Raw genomic sequence first — 8,294 nt, 5'->3', positions numbered from 1 at the left:
CTTCATTTTTAAGGGCAACAGTGTGAACGTCTTTCCCAGTAGAAGACTGAAATGACCCTTCGGTTTCTCATAAATGGTAAGCCACCTTTTTGGATGATGTTAGGTAACAAATTCGTACAGCACAGGACCACTTACATAATCCACGTCTATAAGCCTTGTGTAGACTAAATGCTGACTAAGTCAGTTCATCAATGACTTTCTGAATATTTTTCATTTTTATTCACATATGGTAAAACGCATTTCAGTAACAAGCTGCATCCTCTGAGGCATTTTTTATAGTTTAATTATTCATATGTGCATACAAGGCTTGGATCATTTCTCCCCCCCTGCCCCCACCCCCTCCCTTACCACCAACTCCGCCCCCTCCGTCTCCCCCCCCAATACCCGGCAGAAACTATTTTGCCCTTATCTCTAATTTTGTTGAAGAGAGAGTATAAGCAATAATAGGAAGGAACAAGGGTTTTTGCTGGTTGAGATAGGGATAGCTATACAGGGAGCTGACTCACATTAATTTCCTGTGCGTGTGCGTTACCTTCTAGGTTAATTCTTTTTGATCTAACCTTTTCTCTAGTTCCTGGTCCCCTTTTCCTGTTGGCCTCTGAGGCATTTTTAAATAATTGCTCTCTCAAGGGTTTCATGCAAAGCAAAAAAGAAAGAAAGAAAGAAAGAAGTGTGTTGATTTGACACTTTAATAATCAATAATGAGGTTTAGGACTAAAAAGAAATCAATTGGCTGTACTTTTTATCTACACTGCCATTAACTTAATAACATGTGACATTTTTATTAACCTAAGAGTCTCACTTGTTTATTATTCTCCAGAATGACTGCTTTCTGATTACTGGTGATTTGTCCTCTATATTTACATGAGTAGGCACACTGTCTCACAGCGTTTCCTCACAAGTGAACTTAAGAATTTATCCTTTATGCTCCTTGTTGGAAAAAGTAAGACAAGAACTTAAAACCTACTAAAAGCATCTGAAGATGATAAATATCTCTTTATTCCTTGGCCAGTTCCTCGAGAGATTCTGAATTATTTCGTCTTTAACTACGTAATGCACACATTTCAGGTAGCTCTTGGTCCTGCACGCTCAGCAGTGCGTCCTGCACGGGCGGAGCCGGGTGAGCCGGTGGGTGCGCAGGCTGGCACAGGCTGCAGCGGGCGCATGGGTCGGCGGGGCAGAGCGCAGGCTGCTTGGAACCGCTGACTGATCGCGCCACCTGCACCGGAAGCAGTGATGCTAGGCAGCTCAGCGCTGAGGCCTGTGTCCCGCGAGCTGGGCTTGGCACTGCTAGCTAACATTGCAGCAGACCGAGCACCAAGAACACCAGGACATCAACCTGGAGAAGGCAGCGCCCACCCAGCAGCCGCGGACCCAGGCAGCTCTGGCGGTACTGAAGACTGGGAACGCGCGGGTCCCCCGCCGCTGCAGAGGCCAAGACGCGATGGGTTGCACCTCTGAAGGATTTTCCGGTAACTGATGAGCATGCGGCTACTGTTCATCCTTGTACAGCAAACAGTAAACAGCCTCCATTCACCATTCATCTGGATGAAGCAGAAGAACAGACTCAAAAGAGGCCGGCTGAATCTAACCCAACAGAGCTTGAGGATGTCCTAGCTTTTAATGCAGCTCTTGCTTTACCAGGAACAAGAAAACCCCTGGTACCTTTTGATTATCCTATGCATGGTAGTTTAGAGCCACCACAAACTATAATACGTCAATTGTATTAGAAGATGAAAAGCCAGTGAGTGTTAATGAAGTTCCAGACTACCATGAAGATATTCACACACACCTTGGGAAATGAAGATTAAATGTAAACCTAAAGTGGGTTCTGTGAAGAAGCAGCCAGACATCACTAACAGTTTGAGGGCTATCCTTATGGACTGGATGGTTGAAATGGGAGAAGAATATAAACTACAGAATGAGACCCTGCACTTGACTGTGAATTACGTTGATGGATTCCTCTCTTCAATGTCTGTGTTGAGAGGAAAGCTTCAGCTTGTGGGCACTGCTGCTATGCTGCTAGCTTCAAGTTTGAATTAATATACCCCCCAGAAGTAGCAGAGTTTGTGTACATTACAGATGACACCTATACTAAGAAACAAGTTCTAAGGATGGAGCATCTGGTTTTGAAAGTCTTTGCTTTTGACTTAGTTTCACCAACAGTAAGCCAGTTTCTTACCCAATACTTTCTGCATCAGCAGCCTGCAAACTGCAAAGTTGAAAGTTTAGCAATGTTTATGGGAGAATTAAATTTGATAGATGCTGACCCATACCTCAAATATTTACCATCATTTATTGCTGGAGTAGCCTTTCATTTAGTACTCTACACAGTCACAGGACAAAGTTGACCTGAATCATTAGTGAGAAAGACTGGATACACCTTGGAAAATCTTAAGCCTCTTCTGGTGGACCTTCACCAGACCTACCTCAAAGCACCACACCGTGCACAACCATCAATAGAAGTACAAAAATTCAACCCACCAGAGACACTAAGTGTTTAACAGTGAAAGACTGCCTGTTTTCTAAAATGTAAGTCATTCAAGTACATGATGTACAGTTTTTATCTTAGGTTTTAATTTCACAATCATTTCTGAATATTGTCCAAGTTACCGCCAAGGACAAATTATGGTATCTATCACTTTTTAATGGTTTTAATTTATCTTTTATACATGTATCTATCTTAGATATTTGGCTAATTTTAAGTAATTTTGCTAAAGTGTTATGATGCCAGCTGTCAGGATAATAAGAATAAATTGATTTGGAAATATTTGTTAAGTCAAATACTTGATGTAAAAATGACTTCAGGATGTCAGTTAGAAAGGCTAACTTGGTTTGTATACATTAGGGCGTGGGAACCCTTCCTCTTGAGAACAGACTCCAATTGTTTTCAGAACAGTGGAAAACCTGAGCCCTACTGTTTTTCAGCTCTTTGCATACATTGTAGCCACTTATGAAAGTAGTTTATGCAACAATGATTATAGATGAGTTGAGTTTTTGTGCAAATTAACAGACCAAAAAGTTCCCCAGAAGGTTTATTTAGAAGCATAATTTTTAAAAAAGGTTTACAAAAATTTCCTGTTTTAAAAGGAATTTTGAATAAAAAAATACCCATGGTCTTTTAGCATTAAATAAATATCCTTTTAATAGTACATACACAAATAAATAACCATGTTAGCTTTAATTAGTAGTTCTCTTCTTTTTTCTCTTTTTCACTTGATTTTTACTTGGTGCTTTCTTTTGTTTTGCACTGATGGTCTCCGTTCTGTGAATAAAGTAAATAAGCGTTCAAAAAAATATGTAATACAGTGAGGACTTGAGTTCAAACCCCAGTGCTGCTAAAATAATAAAATAAGTAACAGAATTTCAGTATTTAAGTGAACATAAAATAGACAGCAGTGTAAGACATTTTCATATATACAGTGTTAACTACTTGCTTTAGGAAATAACATCTGTTGAAAATACTTTTATTATAAAAATAACTATTTGAGATAAAATGGCTAATCAATTTATGATGCTATAATATTACAGGATAGCTTATGTTATTCTAGGTTAAAAATACAATGCAATATCAAAATAAGTACATTAATTTTATTAATATACTAATTCTGCAAGACAAAAAATATTGTTGAACTTATATAGAGCAAACAAATAATTCAGATTTTTTTTCTAATTGTGTAGCAAAGAAGTCTTAGATGGCGTACATACAATAATCAGAGGAATTTTTAAACTGATTTTCCTACCATTGTGCTTGGAGTTCTGTTAACTTGATAGCTTCAGGTTTGGGTAAGTCAACACAATTTCATTTCCTTATGCTCAGCATGCTAACTGAATCTGTGTTTAGCTTACAAAGAGTAACTGAAAATTTGGCAAAGCAAAGATTCTGCAGCCATATTTGAATGTCTCATCTCACTTCATGGATCGTCCTTATCCCTGTTGACAAAGGTCAGTGTAGGTTCTGCAAGTGCATGGAAGTTACTAGTTTTCATAAGTTGTCATTTTAGTCATTGGATTCATTTCAAATCATAACACATATTTTCCACAATCAGCTTTAACGTTTCCTTATGTGAATCCTGAACTCCTATATTTTGTATAAAAAATACCTCCTAGGCAATTTGTTATTCATGGATTTGATCTTCATTTCCACCAAATTAAGTTGTTTTTAATTCCTGGGTATCTGGAACAGCTAGAATGTTCTTTTAGCCCTTTCCCTTACTCTATGTTTTCAGCTGGAAGGAGGTGGTGAATGATCTGTTCCTTCCTGGGATTCTGACTTTGGTAGCTTCTTCTTGGTAGTTCTTCTCTAAGGTACTGGGAGTGAACATGTAAAAATGGATTTTGCATTTGGCTCCAGGAAGCTTTTCAATATTCTTCATCCTCACTCACCACTGTAACCTAGTTATGCATCTGCTCACAATGTCTTTAAGCTAATGTCGAATATTGTAACATATCTTAGTTTTTCATGCTTTATGGGAAAATTCAGTATGATCTATGGGGAAGAATGTAGTAATCAGATTTATATTGTTAAAAACATTTCAGTAGCATATGTCTCACAGATCTTCAAATTCCATTCTTTTTGAGTTGCAATGGAGAAAAAGAACACCATCGGAGATGCTGGTTGAAGATGACTAACACTGTGATATTGACTATTTCAAACATTTGTTGAATAGCTGCCCTTCTAACCTTCTTCAGGGCTCATTTCAGAAAACTTACTCCCTCCAGGAACTGCCTCCTGCATATGTAAGAGAATTTGTTGGTGACAAAGAACTGTGTGCTCACTTCTGTTCCCACCTCCTCTCATTTTCTTCCCTTACACACTGTTACTTCACTGTTTCAGAAGGAGCCTTGAAACTCCTATTCATCCATTACAGAGACAGCTACACCCAAAATCATTGTTAGTCACACCATTTCATAAAGTAACTTTCATAATATGCATGTTCTGAGTCAGAAAATCTTCCCCACCTCTATTTGTCTTCATGTTGAAATCCTGGTCTGGGGTATAATGGAGTCCAGGGAAAGGTATCTTGACTGCTGTGAAATCAACTATCATGCATCCTCTCCATGCATTTGCTGCAAGAATACTGACTTTCTGGAGCAATTAGAGTATTATTATACATGATTTCTTTGTGAAATGTGCAAAAATCACCTATACAGCCTTGTTTATTTCTTCCAGTTTGTACTGTGACCAAAAGTATATTACATTATAGATGTATTAAGATATTTTAAATGTAAAAATGTATAATTTCTTGATGTGTGGAATGTACTTAAGCAGTAGATGCATAACTCAGAAAGTTCTTCTTTGACAAACTGACAAAGTCTAGATCAACTAGCAAATGTTGTATCCCAGTGAATCAAGATGAGGAAAAGGACACTGAAGTGGAAACATTTCTCCAAAGGTGTACATTTGTACTTGTTCAACTGGTGATACTCCTCATACCCCTAAAAATTTTAAAGTTCTTAGTATCAGCTCTTAAGATTTCCTTATTTATAACTGATTTTGAATGAGGATTTTTTCTTGTGGTTTTAGTTTGGGAGTAGTCATTCAGTTTAAAAATGTAGTGTGGTTTTTGAAAGCAAAGTAAGCTGGCATTGCAGTCAGCCCTCCTGGAGGTGGTGTCCAGCCTGGCACTGTGGCCAGGAAAGGCCTTATAAGTACCTTTGGGACAGAGTCACGACTTCTGCATTTCTCCACCAGAGTTTATAAACAGTGCATACAAGTACCCAATGCTACTGTTGTACATACAGACACAAGAAGGAGCTTTGTTATAATTTCCCCCAAGGGAAAACTAAGTCATGAGGATTGTTGAAAGAATGAATTTAGGTGCCCTGTATGATTACAATTAAGATAAGGAATGCAGGTTTTGATAATATCTGTTGAATCAGAACCATATTTCATGCTGCACTAGGGTCCCATTTCTACCTTGTGAAAAATCAGCTTCTAAATTGATATAGCAGGCTTTTCGCTACAGAACAATAAAAACTAGATTTTGTTATTTCAATTTTGCTGGAAAGCAGGAAAAATGTGGACTTGTCTCAGAAATTCATAAAGTTTAGGTGTATGATTTGTGTTATTGTGGTGAAGATTTGGCTTAATATTAAGGTTTTAGTTTTGTGGTTCTGTTCTTACTTTTCTTGAATTTCAATTTTATGCTGAAAATGCTTTGCATCCATATGCTATTATTTAAGTGGATCATTAAGAATAATTAAATGAAATGTTTGATATCAATGCATAGTATTTAGAGGACCTTAAATCACTAAAGTGACTTTAATGACCACAAGCTTAAATAAAATATGTAACAGCAATGTGGTTATTTATTATTACATGTAATAATAAAATGAAATAAAATAAAATGAAAATTATTTTGTTATTCCTTACAAGGAATGAACAACTTACAGATTCAAAAGGATGATATGTGATGTCATTTTTAGATCAGAAGCAAATGTAGTACAACAGGCTTGTGGTCTGAGGAGGAGGATTTAGTGAACAATACTTTAGAAGAATATGAGATCTGTGAGATGAATATAAAATAAAAAGACTTAGAACAAACCTCCTAGGTTGATGGTAAGTTAAGAAGACACACAAGGCTAAGAACATACACAGATCAGAATTAGAGAACCTTTTTAGTATGTTCTCAATCTCAGGTTCCATCTCCTGCACCACACACAAGAAAAGAAAGAAAAAAGAAAAGCAAACTGACACTAAGGCCTTAAAAGTGATAAAAGAGACTGTAGTAGCTAGAAAAGAAGAAAATAAAATCATATCAAGAGAATAGTTCTTCAATGATTTCTCATATCTGAAAATTCTATAGATAAGTTAACTGAAATGAGAGTCAAAAAGTGTCTGTTTGGTTTAGTATTCAGGAAAGAGTCAGTGTGCATGAGCAGATTAACCCTGGGTTGTGGATTGAGGCAGAAGATGATGGCTGATCTAGGGAAATCAGTGTAGAAAACAAAGTGTGTGGAGTGAATGAAAGTTCCTGTTTGTTGGATTGCTGGATTGTGTTTTTACTTGGTATAAACATAAAAGGAAAAGGTGCCTGCCTTCCAGATCAGAATGTTAATGAACTTGGAAGCCATCAGTCCAGTTTTCACAAGAATAAAAAGCCGAGCAAACTAAAAATCAGCTTTTCATCTTTTGAAAGATCCATCAGAGAATGATGCTGCTTGGCAAAAAGGCTGACCTCAGAATTGAAGACACAGTGAGACACCAACAATCATGCTTATCAGAGTTGAATGCAGAAGCAAAACCTCTGCAGGAAGTACAATCAGGTTAAGAACACTTAAACCTTGTTTTATGAAATCATGAGTCTCAGGATGGGCAAATTTGAAAGTTAAAAAGTCCAAGAGGATCTATTTTTACCTACTTGTCATATTTATGCTTTTTTTGTTTTTACTTCTAAAAGCCCCATGATGAGGTTCTTACAGTAAAGATCATGAAAAATAACAAAAAGACCCTCTTCACTCTAGCAGAGGGAAGAAACATATAGCTATTTTGGAATCCAGACACAGCATTTTCTTCATGTTCTTAACAATATCTGACTGTAAAGGAAATCATTTTACTACAGTCTAATCCACTGGAGTTTTATCACAACCTAACTAACTTAAAGCAAGGGAAGTGCTCAATTATAGCACCTCTAGACATCCTTCCTCCCAGAAGTCAGGGTGTCAAGGTTGTGTTAGCAACACTGTGGACATAACAGCTCAGACTGTGTTCTCTTTTTTTCTTGTTTATTCATATGGGCATACATTGTTTGGGTCATTTCTAGCCCCTACGCCTAGTCCCCTCCCTCTCTCCTTCACCCACCCTTGCTTTCAGGCAGAATCTGTTCTGCCCTTATTTCTAATTATGTTGAAGAGAGAGTATAAACAATAATAAGAAAGACAAAGCATTTTTACTACTTGAGATAAGGATAGCTATACAGGGAGAGTCCCAGCATTGCTTCCATGAATAAATGTGTTACAATCTAAGTTGATTCATCTCTAACTGACCTTTTCTCTAGATCTTGATCCCCTTCTCACATTGACCTCTGTAGATTTAAAGTTTCTGTATTAGATCCTCTGCAGTGAGGACCTCAAATACTATCATGTTTTTTGGGTTTCTTACCAATCCCCATATTTCCCTTGTGTGCTCTCACCTTATCATGTGACCCAAGTCCATCCACATTGCTTCATTTGCCCTAGATCTAAAGTCCACATAGGAGGGAGAACATACGATTTTTGGTCTTCTGAGCCTGGCTGACCTCGCTCAGAATGATGTTCTCCAGCTCCATCCATTTCCTTCAAAATGATAAGAT

The 8,294-nt window shown here is 37.4% G+C and overlaps 2 pseudogenes; both read left to right on the top strand.

The window, feature by feature from the left end:
* The first annotated feature begins 1,236 nt into the window (after positions 1–1,236).
* LOC141416263 (cyclin-A2 pseudogene) lies at positions 1,237–2,504 on the top strand (annotated as a pseudogene).
* Positions 2,505–7,154: 4,650 nt separating this feature from the next.
* Positions 7,155–8,294, top strand: part of LOC141416262 (nucleoprotein TPR-like) — a 33,838-nt pseudogene continuing 32,698 nt past the window's right edge.

This window comes from Castor canadensis, chromosome 14 (genome assembly GCF_047511655.1).
Source record: "Castor canadensis chromosome 14, mCasCan1.hap1v2, whole genome shotgun sequence".
In the NCBI taxonomy this organism is placed as follows: Eukaryota; Metazoa; Chordata; class Mammalia; order Rodentia; family Castoridae; genus Castor; species Castor canadensis.
Note: the sequence above shows the minus strand (reverse complement) of the source record. Positions and strands in the feature narration are given on the sequence as shown.